The sequence below is a fragment of the Pan troglodytes genome, chromosome 13 (assembly GCF_028858775.2).
Source record: "Pan troglodytes isolate AG18354 chromosome 13, NHGRI_mPanTro3-v2.0_pri, whole genome shotgun sequence".
NCBI classification, from domain to species: domain Eukaryota; kingdom Metazoa; phylum Chordata; class Mammalia; order Primates; family Hominidae; genus Pan; species Pan troglodytes.
The window spans coordinates 62,303,383-62,318,083 of record NC_072411.2 but is presented as its reverse complement, the minus strand read 5'-3'; the positions used below and the strand labels follow the sequence as shown (position 1 = coordinate 62,318,083).

Below are 14,701 nucleotides of genomic sequence, written 5' to 3'. Positions count from 1 at the left end.
CAGAAGTAATTCTGCCATAAGAGAGCAAGTACCCTCCACAAGAAGAGACCTTTTGTGATGCCATAAATTTGCCCCACGAAGTCTGCTTATGTCTCACTGTCATATAGAATGTGCTAAAAGTTTGAAACAGAGTTGAAGGGCAGGAAGGGTGTGGAAGTGTAAAATCTGAAAAAAAATATAAAGAGAAGTAATGAGAGGGTGACATAAAGGAGAGAAAGGAAGTAGAAAAGAAAGACTTAGGGAGGTAAGTGAGAAAATAATATAAGGAAGAAAAAGTAAAAAGTGTAGGAGAAAAAGAAGATAAAATGAACGCTTGATTAACATCCCCTTTCCAAAGTTGTTCCCGAAGGCCTAGTAAATCGGCTGGTAATAGGCTTGTAAGATACAATCTCTCAGCCACCAACTTTGGCATGTATTAAATTAAGGAAACAGTGATATTTCTAAGATGTCAGCAGTGAGTTACTATCTTTGAGGCCACAAATCCAGCTTCCTGCAGAAACTCAAATGCAGCAGCCTCTGGATCTTCCCAGGTATTTTTCAAGTGCCTCCCAAGAAAAGCGCCTCACAGAGCACAGAGACTTATCCTCACCAGTTGAAGCATCTCATTAACCATGAGTTAATTCTTAAATTTCTAAGATAAATGCCTTTGAGTTTTTGAGAATGAAAAGAACTTCAACCTTGTGGTCATGGGGAAGTGTGAATTCCCCAAACTAATTCATCTCATCTGTTTTGTCCTCCAATTGGCCCTCTGCACCATTGGTCAGTGCTGCCAACCCCATTTGTCTCCATGTGCCCACCTTCCATTCCACCTCATCTTACTGCAATCTAGTATCTGCCACAAGCTCTTCATGCATGGAGGGTCAGAATCATATTCTCAAGCAAAAGAATCCTTATCTAATGACCTCTTTGCTGCATCTGTCATAAAAAGAACAGTAGGAAGAGCCCATGGGTTAGAGGATGAGTATTGGCAAAGACCAGCAGAGAGCCCGAGGAATGCAGCTGAGAGGGAGCTAGTCCTCATGGGCAGTGGGGAGCTGGGCTTAGGGTAGCAGGGATATAAGTGGCTTCCCATGTGTAGTTGTATTGGCTTTGTGGATACTGCGAAAGAGCTCCCCTCCTTTCTCCTTAAAAAAGGAAACTAGGTTTGGCTAAGCAAGGATGCAGTTCATGGTTACGGGGGCTCTGGTGCATTGAGTATTGTTCCAGTGGCTTCAAAAGACAGCCGTGGCAGCTGGGGAACCAACCATGCTGCTCCGGGGCCTGCCACATGCTCACCATCCACCCCAGTCCCCTGGGCCTCTGCAACTCTCCCTCTCCTGGCCTGGCAGTGGCTATCATGGGTCTCTCAGAGTCTTGGCCCTTCGAGTCTGAAGAATAGCTTTAATAGCCCAATGTTGCCACTGCCTGAGTGGGGTGGTGGAATGTTCTCCTCATTCACACCTCATCACAGAACCAGATAGGGTGGGCCAGATGGAAGGAGTGCATCTGGGTATTATTCTGAAGCTGAGGCTTCATAAGGGGGTGCTCATATGTCTCCCTCCTCCACTGTACTGAGAAATGGGGATCACGCCTTTGTCTTCACTGGGTCCTTTCCTTTCCCAAGCCCCACTCCTAGTGCCTCACACACATGGATACCTAACCTGCCACTTACTCAAACTGCAACTTTAGATCAACTGGGGATGGAGGAGGCACACTATTCTTAGAAGTCTTTACTGCCATCTGCTAGAAAATTGTCAGAAAGCCCATACAAATGTACAATGACTACGTGAATGGTGCCCCCAGAGTTGTGCAGTGTGTGGCTTTCTCACCGTAAGCTGCAGTCTGTTCGATGGATGAAAAAAATCCAATGCTTATAGCCAATGCTTATATTCATTTTTGCTAATAATTCTAAACTCTCAAAATGGGGTTCCCAGAAGTGCTAACAAGGAACAATGATCTAAATTAACATTAATTACTCCCTTTAGGTGGAAAATCCACCAAAAACTTAAGTTCAGATCAACCAGAAACTGCCAGCACAAGGGGCTTGAATGATTTAATAAGACAGCCAGTGATAGATTTGAATTTTTTCATGGCTTAATGATTTTTTTTTCCATGTGGAACTAGGAGGCTGGCAGTTTGCAGACTATAGCAGGCACAACATCAAAATTTGTCCTCAAGTTGTTCCTGCTAGGGGCTGGAAAGAATGGACTGGCAGAGTGTGGGCCTTCCAGCTGAGCCCATGGTAAGGGGCGCTGACAGGGTCATACAGTGCGTGTTTGGCTGGGTAGGATGAACAGGTTGCTCACCAAAAGCTGTATACCAAAAAGACTGCTTGGTCCAGCAGAAGGCAATGTTTTCTCATTTGTCTGCCCATAGAGGATGCCTTTTTCTAATTCTCACAAGGACTAGCACCATACGAGAGATTCAAATTGTCACTGCAATGCTGAGCCTAGTAACAGCAGTTCCCTGATATTAGCATCTCTTGTGCAATCCACAAAACCAAACACCCTGGCTCATTCTGATCATTACTTCTTTCCCTCTTGCTACATTAAATCATTTATAAGCCTGTCATGAAATCTCTGTGTTCTAAGTTCAGCTCAGGGACTTTGTGAGCTGGAAACTCTCTGCTCCTGCAGATTACTCTTTTCTGCTATCTATATCTCAAGAGACTGACCTTCAAGGGTGGCATTAAACAAGCTTACTTGCCTCTGACTTCCATCTGGTTTGGCCAATGAGAGATGCTGGCAGACCAGTAGGCTGCCAGGCGGGCTAGAGCAAAGATCGATTAACGCTTCCTCCCTGTGGGCCACAGGTTGGCAGTGTCCATGTCATGGGCTGAATTAAGTCCCCCCAAATTAATATGTTCAATTCCTAACCCCTAGTACTTCATAATGTAACTGTATTTAAAGATGGGACCTTAAAGGAGGTAATTAAGTTAAAATGAGATCATTAGGTGGGACCCTAATCCAATATGACCAGTGGCCTTATAAAAAGAGGAAATTTGGACACAGATGCAGGCACAGAGGAAAAACCATGTGAAGACTGGAAGGAGAGAGGCCTTAGAAGAAACCAACCCTGCCAGCACCTGCATCTTGGACTTGTGAGGACATAGATCTCTGTTGCTTAAGTTATCACATCTGTGCGATTCTGTTATGGTACCTGAGCAAACTAATACAATCCCTCTACCAGAGTCACAGCTGCAGTCCATGCCCCCACTCCTAGAGCTCCAGTTCTCTCCCTGGGCTTGGATCACAGCATCCTCTCCTTACCCCTTCAGGCTTAGGAGAAAGCAGGAAGGGCCCCTGCTATTGCTTCCCTATCACTGCTGGTTTCTCTGAACTGCGCACATGTCTTTGTAACTGCCTTTATTCAACTCTTCTTCAGTCACCCCACCCCAGTGCACCAGGTGTTACTTACAGGGACTTAGATGGATCCACTTGTTTCCCTCACTATTTGCCTGAGCTGTTCCTAAAATGTAATCCTACCTAGCAGAAATAAACCAAAATGGCTTATCAGGTGAGCCCCTTTCTGTCACATTACTATGTAAAAAGTATTTTCGAAGATTTCCATGGTGACAAGAAGCTGTTGGAACATGCAACCTAACAGCTCTGCAAAAATGAAGGTACTGAATTGTAACTAATGAATGAGAAACTGACTGCTTTGACAAAAGAAATGTATGCTATGGAGAGAACACTTTGAAGGTGGATATTTAGAATTGTTTCCACCATTGAGAAATGTTGGTTCTGAAAACAGTGTTACCGTTATTAAAAATTCTAATACGTACATGTGTCGAAAACTGAGAAATGGAATTTTTCTACATTATTTTAAAATATTTTAAATGTAGGCTGGGCACATTAGCTCACACCTGTAATCCTAGCACTTTGGGAGGCCAAGGTGGGAGAATCACTTGAGTCCAGGAGTTCAAGACAAGCCTGGGCAATAAAGTGAGACCCAGACCCTACAAAAAATTTTAAATTTAGCTGAATATGGTGGTGCTTGCCTGTAGTCACAGTTACTTGGGAGGCTGAAGTGGGAGAATTGCTTGAGCCCAGGTGATCGAGGCTGCAATGAACTATGATTGCATCACTGCACTCCAATCTGGTGACACAGCAAGATCATCTCTTATATGAACAAACAAAAAACCTTTTAAATGTACAGTTTCAGAGAGCTTTGGACATATATTTATGTCCAAAAAAAAGGGTGGAAATCAATATATTAAAAGAATATCTCCACTCCCATGTTTATTGCAGCACTATTCACAATAGCCAAGATATGGGTTCAACCTAAGAGTCCATCAATGGATGAATGGATAAAGAAAATGTGGTATATATATACAATGGAATATTATTCAGCCATAAAAAAGAATAAAATCCTGTCATTTGCAGCAACATGGATGGAACTGGAGGCCATTATGTTAAGTGAAATAAGCCAAGCACAGACAGACAAATATCACATGTTCTCACTAATGTGGGAGCTAAAAAAGTGGATGATCGCCAGAGACCAGGAAAGATAGGGAAGAGGGAGAGATGAAAGGGAAAACAAGAATATAAATGTGTTTATTACCACTGAACTGTACACTTAAAAATAGTAAAGATGGTAAATTTTAAATGTGTATTTTACCTCAATAAAAATAAAGTGTAAAAAAACTGAGAAGTGGGGTTTTTCTAAATTATTTAAAAATCTTTCAAATGTACAATTTCAGAGAACACTGAATATATCTTTATCTGTCTATCTCTCTCTACTTATCTATGTAAAAATGGTGCATCAATCAGACTTCTTTGCCTTCTGACTTTCTCTGGGTTTGGTCAATGGGAAGCACTTTGATTAGAATATAAGAACTGTTGATTGACCCAAGGCAGATGAAAATGTATTGGTAAACTTTCAACAGAACCTTTGCATAGCTGGTGGATGTGGGTAAAAAAGTGAGTCTAACTTAGCAATTACAGCCAATTATGCCCTTCTTGCATTATCGCTGTAGTATTGTTTTAGCCATGAGAATCACTAAAGCCAGGTATCAAAATAGACTGATCTTAGAAGCAGACTTTTGAATTGTGTCACAAAGTGTTATATCAAACTTTTCAAATGAAGCATATTCAGTTCAGTTACATATAAATATAAAATGAGTATAGAACCTTAATAGGAAAGCAAAAAGCAAAAGGGGGTTTTGTACCATCAATAAAATAATATTATTTCATCTTTTCTTCATTCTTTTTCGTTTTTTGTTTTTTGAGACAGAGTCTTGCTGTGCCACCCAGGCTGGAGTGCAGTGGTGTGATCTCGGCTCACTGCAACCTCCGCCTCCCAGGTTCAAGCAATTCTCCTGCCTCAGCCTCCCAAGTAGCTGGGATTACAGGCCTGCACCACCACGCCCAGCTAATTTTTGTATTTTTAGTAGAGATGGGGTTTCGCCATGTTGGACAGGCTGGTCTCCAACTCCTGACCTCAAGTGATCCACCCACCTCGACCTCCCAAAATGCTGGGATTACAGGCGTGAGCCACCACCCCGAACTCTTTGCTTCATTCTTTAACATTTTACCTGTTTTTAATTACTATAATATGTTAGTTCAATAGTACATATAACATATATATAATTTACAAATAACAAGTATTGGGAGTATCTGCTTAAAAACCTTTTACTGAATCCAGTGAGCCATCCAAAAAGCCTGGAAACCACTGAGCATTAAACCATAAGGGGCTGTAAAATTAAAAAAAAAAAAAAAATCTGTACCCAGAATCTTAGAACTTCAGATTGACACCCTCTATGTGTCAACCAAAGTGGGGGATGTGAAGGAGGAACTGCCAGCCCCAAGCAGCTTCCCACATTAGTCAGGAGAGTATGTTCATTTAGTTGCACCACCATTTCTCAGAACGTTTTGGAAATATTTGGAATGTAGTAGGAGACCTAAGGGACCACCCAGTCAAAACCCAAACGAAAGCCTTCCAAAGACAACAGGGGGCAAAATGAGGGTCAGCTCCTCCCAGCTCCACATCCGGCCAGCAGCGGGCTGGGCAGGGCAGCCATCTTTTCCCACTCTGGCCTCTTCCGCGCATTCCTGACTGTTACGGGGGGCCTGAGCCTGGGGAATGAATGTTATCACTGCAGGCAATGTTTAGAGGTGACAGAAAACACTCCAGTCACGTCAGAGAGAAGAGCCATTTAGACTAGACTAGGGCGCAATACCCCTGGAGTTGAGCTCCCTTGCCTTTCCCCTAATGCCTCCAACAAAACGAGACTCTGGTTCCAGGCAGCGCTCTGGACGATATGCTTATTTACTCTGACATTTCAGGCAAATGGCTATAAAATACTTTGGTGGCTTGGAGACATGACTATACAGTTTTGTAATGAAAGTTGCTTCCAAACTGCTTTCTGTTATTTTTTCAGAATTCCTCACTGATTAAAATCTGGTTACAAAACAAGGGACCTAGAGAGATGTTCACTTCACCACTTCTCTACAGATGCCTCCTGCTGCTTCCAACTTTTCTCCTTTAAGGCAGGGTGAATCCAAATCATGGTCTCAGCCCTGAAGGAGGCACCAAAACAGTTTCGTTGCCCTGTGAAAAGCTTCTAGAGGAGCTCCTCTGAATGCTTGAAGAAACCAGCCGCCCTTGCAATTACCTAAAAGGAATTGAGTCATTTTAACAAGACATTATTTCTGCCATCCACGGTCACAATCATCTCTTTGAAAAATAAATACTCTTGGTTTGTTTTTTGTTTGTTTGTTTGTTTTTAATGTCCATTATGGGATGGTCTGATTAGACAATGGGATTTCTTAATCTAGAGAGGTGAGCACATCCCTGAGTTTTGCCAATCCTCATTATTCAACCTCCTGCTGTGCTCAGGGGTGGGGCTTCTACACACCAGGAAACTCCAGATAAATGGAAGCACAAACTGCTCTGCCCAAAGCCACACTCTGTGGTGCCAAAGCTGGCAGATCCTGCCGTTTTACAGACTATGGCCTCCAAACTGGATTTTCCTCTTTTTCATCCCTGCAAAGAATAAGAAAGCACATAGTCCCAAGTCCCTTTCTCAAGATGACCCTCCACATGGACACCTGAAGAGATCAAACAGCCTCCGACCAAGAGGCATTTGTTATTTACTCCACACACCATCCTCTAGCTTGTTGCAAAACCTGTCTGCCTTCTCACTGTAAAGAATGACGCACACACTTTTAATCCATTCGGCTTTTTGAAAAATGAAGGTGAGGCTTTGATTTACTGTGGTTTGCCTACCCTACTCTATAATGCCAACAGATTATTGGGCCTGGTGGCAGCCTTGTCCATCATGTTTTATGGCTGGGGCCGTTCCCATCTTGGCTGGGGAGCTGAGAGTGGAATTTTAACTATGAATTTTCTTGTGTTTAATAGGCTAAAGTCAAAAGGCCACATTCTGCTTTCAGATATGCATGAACAACTTCCAACTGGAGTTACTCATATATATCTGAATTTAGTTAAAATATTCCAACACCTAGCCACCATTAAATAACATACTTTTTTTCTTTTTAAACCTTTTTAATGTGCATGTGGATGAGTGAAACAGCATGTATAAATTAATCAAAATTATTCACTCTTTTTGAGGAAATGTTTGGTTTTTAAGAAACAAAGCCATTTGGACATTTTACTCTCCAGTCCTGCTCATCTATTCCACCTTGATACACACCAACCACTGAACTTCTTCAAGCTTATCTTGAAGGGCTCATTAGCCTCTGCCCTTCCTGTTATGTAGTGGACAGCTGTGGTAGAGTAGAAACACACAACAGGGCCGGATTCAGAAGAAGCAAGATCAAGGTCCAGCTCTGATAATAGTTATATGAACTTGAGCAAATCAATTAATCATCTCAGTATCTATTCATCTGTAAACTGTTGACTTCGTAAGATTATTGGGTGAATTCAATAGATAGTGGGTGTTACTTTTTTTTTCAAAAGAACTTTGCCTGTTGCATAAGCAAAAAATGTCCAAACGAAAATCCAATGCTGATGAAGATAGTAAGGAGAAACTTATCATCACACAATGAGAGAAGGAGTATAAAATGGTACTACTCCTTTGGAAAGCAACTGCAATTAATATATTGATAATATTGACCATTTAAAAGTGTCCTCTTTGATCCAATAATTCCACATATGAAAATTTGTCTTTACCTCTATATGTAAAGCTTTTCTTCATAGCATTTTTATCATGGAAAACAAGTGGAAACAATCCAAATTTTAAGCAAATAAGGGAATGTTTAAGCACACTGTCATATACACTTAACAGAATACTTGGGTTAAATTCTTGTAATGTTAAATGAATAAAAATTGATTCAAAATACATATTCTGCATGATCACATCTTGGTAACAGAAACAACAACAAAAAAGCCTTGAAAAGGACTAGAACAAGTAGAACAAATTTTTCAGAAGTAATTGGTAGAAGAAAATCAGAAAGCGCTTTGGATACAAAGAATATAGGAACATTTCCCCTCTTTGAATACTTAATACTGTGTACATAGATGGCACAAAGTGTATATTAAATGAATTTTTTAAGTGTTATACATTAGCTCCTAATTAGCAAGAACACCCTGCTCAGCTAGCTTTTCAATTAATCAAAACTTTACCTTAATTAGCTCTGGAAAATAGGTTTTTGCAGTGGTTGTATCTTATTTTTCCATCCAGCTATCTATAGGATCATAGAGATTCAGGCTAACACATTTGGCATTTGGTCAGATAGCAAAAGCTTGGATTTAGCCATTGTCACAAGGAGCAACATCAAAGGAATTCTGAAACATTGCTCCCCACATACAGCATGGCCCATGTCATTTGATCTTCAAGAATGCAGAGCAGTGGGTGATGAATGTTCATGAGATCCAATGTATACATTTCCATCAACAGGAGGAATGGGTGCAGGCCAAACTAGCAATGGGTGGTATGCTGTAAGCATAGACAGTCATTTGCAGAGGTGTCAGCATATTGTACAGAATTATAAATAAGGAGGGACATGTGATAAATAAAATTTCATTAATTTACAGAAATAAACCGAAACATCCAAAATAGGCAGCTCCGTGCATATTTCGTCTTCTAACCCACAAGAAGTAATATTTATTGCCTTCATATGAAAGCCAACTTTAGTGATATTCCTTTGTGGTAATATTATGATGTACCATTTTGTATTCCTAGCATGTCCTACAACCCTCGTTATGGTGCACTTATGAGCAGAGCACCACTTTCACTACACAGTGGAGCTGTCCACCAAGAAAATAAAAGATAGTTTGTGTTGAGACAACCCACTTAGAGAAATGAATTTTACAGAGGGGAGAAATAATGTCTCTATAGCAGAAATTAAGTCAGTTCTTGAATTTCAAATGGAAGTGTCTCCTCACAGCTGAGTTACTTAAAGAGCAAAAGACCAAACATGCACCTCAATTACAGGAAATTAAAAGCCCCTTGAAAGCTCACAAAATCATCAAAAGTTAGAAATGAAAGGTAGCTTATAAATCTTCTATTACCCACCACACAACACATACCCACATTTTTATAGATGAGGATAGAGCCCAGAAAGTTTAGATATTTTTCCAAGATCACACAGTGAATAAATGGTAGAGCCAGGATTCAAACCCAAGACTCTTGGCTCTCTCTGTTGTTCTTGCCTCAATGCTCTGCAAATACCAAAGGGCCTGCAAGCTGCAAACCTTAACCTGTACTGTTCATCAGACATTTGGAAAGGATTGTAACATGATGGAAAGGGCTTTCGAGTCAGACTGGAGTTTAAATCCTGACTTGATCACTTACTTGTATGGCCTTGGATAAGTCAACCAACGTCTCTGAACCTCAGGGTCATTTATAAAGCAAACATTGTGAATCCCACCCGCAGTGTGGTGGTAAGAATCAAATGAAATAATGTACACTAAGTGCCAAGCAGGGGGCCTGGCTCACCATGGGAACTTGAGAAGTATCTATTATTACTATCATATTACTTCCTTGAATGCATATCCGAAGTCCTGAACTTTCAGTCTTAGTCTGGAAAAGAGAGTAAGGGTCCAAATTCTTCATCCTTCTCTACAAAGCCTGTGTGGATGTTTCTGTTCACGGCTGTGCTGCGCCAAAATAAATCTAATTCAATCTGGACCATTAAATGCTTGGCACCATGTTTTACACTAATCTCTTCAGTTGTTATTTTCAGTTTCTAGTTTACCCAAACAATCCATTTTTAGAGTTAGTGACCAAAGCTGCCAATAAAATAGACTTATCTTGAAAACACCAGGATCCTCCTGAAGGAATGTCAATATACACGCACAGCATATGGCAATGCTTTATAAGAGTTTGACCATTGGCTTACAGTTGGCCAGCTCAACTGTAAACTCAATACTACTTTGGGGTATTAATATCTATAAGTGCTTAATATCCCAGCCACACTGCCATCCACTAGGTTTGAATGTCCTTTATGGAGTGAACTTGATCCTCCCGTTTCACTTTTGGTCTCTCTCCAGAGAAGCTAATGTACTGGCATAGTTCTGCCATTTGTCAGCCAGAAGTCTGGTTACACATTTGCTCGTCAATCTAAACCTAACCTATTCTCATATGAGCACTTGGGGTTTCATGTAAATCAACCAGACGTTCTGTCACTCACCAGCAATATCTCTCCATAGTATTCTACACCCATGTGCCTTCATGAAATATTTCATTATGCTGGTGGAAGAAATATTCAAATGAATGTGCTTTTTCAGGGATGGTGACACCAGAATGTTTTAAATCTGTTCATTACCACAACAAGGATAAATGGCGTTTCTGCCAAAGACTTTTGATAACGGGTGCAGTAATGCATGCCAGCACTTTCTGAAATTAAAGGTTCTACCCTGAGAGGTAAGTAGGATAATGCATGGCTAACAAATGCAAACCCAAATTTCAGAGCTGAGTGTTTCTTGTCAGTATCACCGATCGTTTCCAACAGACGCTGCCTTAGGGAGTTTGTAATGTCATTTCTACTCTCTTGACATTAATGTCCAGGTGAGCCTACCCCAAGGTTTGTAAAAGAGCAGATCCTTATTAACTTAGCATGCTTTATTGTGATTTTTCTTATATTTGGATTCACATATGCTTTTAACAGCTGCATTTTAAAAATCTGCTATGGTTTAAAGACAGTATTTCATAAAAGCCTTAGTTTATTCAGTAAAATATTTTAATAACCAGTTGAACAGTCTCTTGTTAAGATTTTAAGATATTTGTTTCTGATTGTACTAATTAATTGTTAAAGTTTTTTTTAAAAAAATCAGTGATGAGACTCTAGTCTTCACTAACTTTTTTGGCATCTTCAAGAGGCACAAAGGAAATGAGGAACTGGAAATTTAAAACAGGGAAATAAATATCAGTTCGTATTTGCTTTGACATATGCATGACATTGGGCCAGTTAACTTCAGTATCTCTGGATTGTAAAATGGTGTTTTAGTGTAGAACTAATACCTGAGAATTATGGAGAAAATGGAGAGAAAAGGGCTTCCAATTCAGGTTATCTATGAAGAGCATATTTTATTCTTACAAGTGTCTGAAAATGCCTGGTATCATTACTATTCACCATGAGAACTTTTGGAAGTATGACCACTAGTACTGTAAAGAAAAAAAAATCCAATATCTGTGAAAGATTATTCATCCAAATAACGTACCCTCTAAAATTAAAAAATCACAGGTAGAGCTGTATTGTATTGGCTCATAAAATGCCTGAAATGGACAGAATACAGATTCTGGTCAGAGAGTAATAGTTTTCCTCTCCTATTTTAGATTCTGAACAGGCTCAGAAGATCATAAAGTTTTTTAATACAGGGTTTTGAATATAAAGTCACTTGGTCATAATACAAATATTGGTATCTGCCTGAGGAAAATTTTGTGCCTTAGTGATATGCAAAAACGCCTTCCTCTTTAGAGTTCTCCTTTCTTCATTCCCCATTTATTCCCATTGTAATCTTTTTCCTCTATCTGACATACTCCCTCTAGTGTTCCCTGGATGAAGTACAATAGCTAAAGTTCAATTTACAAACAAAATCCTATTTCTGCAATCTCTCAATGTTTTCCCCATTTACCATACACTAAAGCAAATTTAGCACCAGATGTTTTGGCCTTGTGAGCTGTAGGTGACAGCAAGAATTTTTAATCAGAGAGCCTCAAACTTAGTGGAATCTTGTATTCCAACTTCAGATCCTCAAAGAGGGCATTTATTTCTAATCTGATTGTTAGGGTTACGTTCCTTCTCTGCCTTTGAATCCTTGTATTGGAATTTACTTTTATTGTGATATGCAGAAGGGGAAAAGATACTCTCATGAACTAAAGCGTGCAAGCAGGCATTTCTTTGACATATTTCCCAGGGTTAGAACTTACACTGATTCTTCTAAATTACCTAAGAGATTCAAGGCATTTTGACTCAAGAAAAAAGCGATTAATTTTTTAATGGCTTTACAAAAACCATAGGCATATTCTCAGCCACAGAAGCTCTTAATCAAACCAGGAGGAACAACCACTCGGGAGGTGTATTTCTTACGGGCATTTTTTCTTTACAGAAAATAAACACTTCCAAAGCTGTCAGCTGCCATTGCTGCTACTTTGGAAATCAGCCACACCCAAGATGTAGTTATAAGAGCTAACTACAGGCCAAGGTCATCTGGGGATCCAGCCAGCCTGCTCACAGGCATGGCACCCCAACCTGGCCACAGTGCATGGGCCTGCCAATCCAGGCAGGCCAGCCCAGACTGCTATTTTAGGTTGGAGTTCCCAAAAGAAGGCCCTTGACTGTCCTTCACACTACTGGCATTCAGCTTTGTACTTAGCCATTCTGAACCATTATCTACTCTGTGCCCTGACTGCTTCTCTCCTTTGAAATATCCTACCTCTTTGGGGAGCCCCATAGAAGGTTGATAGATATGTCGAATTGTAATATTAAAATGATTATTTTGTTTAATAACACAAAGCTCACCCATACATACAGCTCTGCTACATCAGGTTACTTCAACCAAGTGCCTGAGCAGGAAACCTCAGGTTTATTTGTCCTCCTCCTTCACCTGGATCTGCCATTGATCCTTTCCTCTTTCATGTCCACTGGCATTATAGTTCATCCACATTTGCCTAGACTGCTACACTAACTTTCCAGGCGATCCCCCTCCCTCCAATTCACCAACGTTCTACCATTGGTTATCTTTCAAAATGACAAATCAGAATGCATTTCTCTTCTGTTTAAAATTTTTCACTGGTTCCCTATCATATACAGGATAAATTTTGAATTCCCTACCATCTTAGTCTGTTCTGTGCTTCTATAACAGAATACCACAGACTGAGTTATTTGTAATGAACAGAAATTTGTCAGCTTACAGTTCTGGAGGCTGGGAAATGCAAGATCAGGGGCCAGCATCTTGTGGGGGCCTTCTTGCTGCATCATCCCATGATAGAAGGTGGAAGAACAAGACAGGGTGAGACAGAGGAAAAAGAGAGCTCAACTTATCCTTTTACAACGAACCCCTCCCATGATAATGGTGTTAATCCATTCACGAGGGTAGAGCCCTCATGGCCTGATCCCTTCTAAAAGGTCCCACCTCTTAGTACTGTTACAACGGTGATCAACTTTCCAACACAAGAACTTTGGAGAACACAATCTAACACCTACAGCACCTAGACTGCTATTCAAGATTATTTGAGATCCAGAAACTCCTGCCCACTTTTCCAGCCTCATCTCTCATTATTCCCTCCATACCATCTTTCCCTCCTCACATCAATATACCCTATGCTTTGGCCAAACTAAGTATTTATTGTTCCCCAAACCCATAGTGCTTTTTCGTGTCTCCAGATCTGCCTAATGGAATCTTCTCCTTTTCTTCAAGAATCCAGTTGAGCATCACTTTCTGATGGCGTTTTCCCTGACTCCTCACTCAACTTATGTGCATATGTATGGTTAGTTCCTTCATCTATGGTGCTCCCTGGGCAGTTACACACTCTTAGTTTTTGTATCTCTCTCTCTCTCTACACACACACACACACACACACACTTTGAACCCTCCTATTAGGCTGTGGAGTTCTTATTGAAGGGACTTAATGTTGATTTTTGTGTTCCCAATATCAAGAGCCATATCTAAATTAAATCTGTAAGTAAATATTGTTATATTAAGTTAAAAAAATTTAAACCTCATAAGCAAATCAGCTAGCTGCATTCAAGAAAATATATTTGAATCCAATTCCTGCCTTTACTTATGTCTTTCACTAAGTAGAACTTGACTTACCAGGTTCCAAGTTGGATTGTAGTCTAAGGCACGATATCTGCACTTGAGGAAAACTGATGTTTCTGCCAAAAAATGAATTAGAAAACTCTTGGGGACCAGGGAATTAGATCGGAGAAAAAGAGGCAAGAGCAAGGATGTGCTGGGGCTGGCTTACTGCCCCATGTGAACAGTCCAATTTTTGAAGACTTAGGAAGCAAAGAGGCTGTTAAAAATTGAGACAGACACCATTCATGGCTCATACATATACTATGCCTCTAGGCTATCTCTTTTTTATTTCATCTATGTACTCTCCACTCACCTATGCAATTCCCAACTTGGATGTAGGCTTAACCTGGTAAATTTGACTTCAAGATCAATAACCAGCACAGTTCCTACTTTTGCTTTTCCTGATTTGTAATTTTCACTGCCTATACTCCCCTCTCCTTTTCTTTTTTTTAAATCACAGACATCCAAACAATGAGAAGGCTGACGTGGAGATATAGGAGGAGGGAACTGGTAT

General features: G+C 40.4%; 1 protein-coding gene across 14 annotated transcripts in view; it reads left to right on the top strand.

Moving 5' to 3' along the window:
• ITGB6 (integrin subunit beta 6) overlaps positions 1-14,701 on the top strand; it is a 174,289-nt gene that overhangs the window by 6,820 nt on the left and 152,768 nt on the right. For 12 of the 14 annotated variants that reach the window (XM_024354918.2, XM_024354914.2, XM_024354917.2 and 9 more), the window contains one exon: positions 6,362-10,810. The gene's annotated coding sequence lies outside the window, so the exon portion shown is untranslated. Of the gene's footprint in view, positions 1-4,229; positions 10,811-14,701 lie in introns of all 14 variants that reach the window. The other 2 variants (XM_054679066.1, XM_063791268.1) reach the window with 1 other exon arrangement.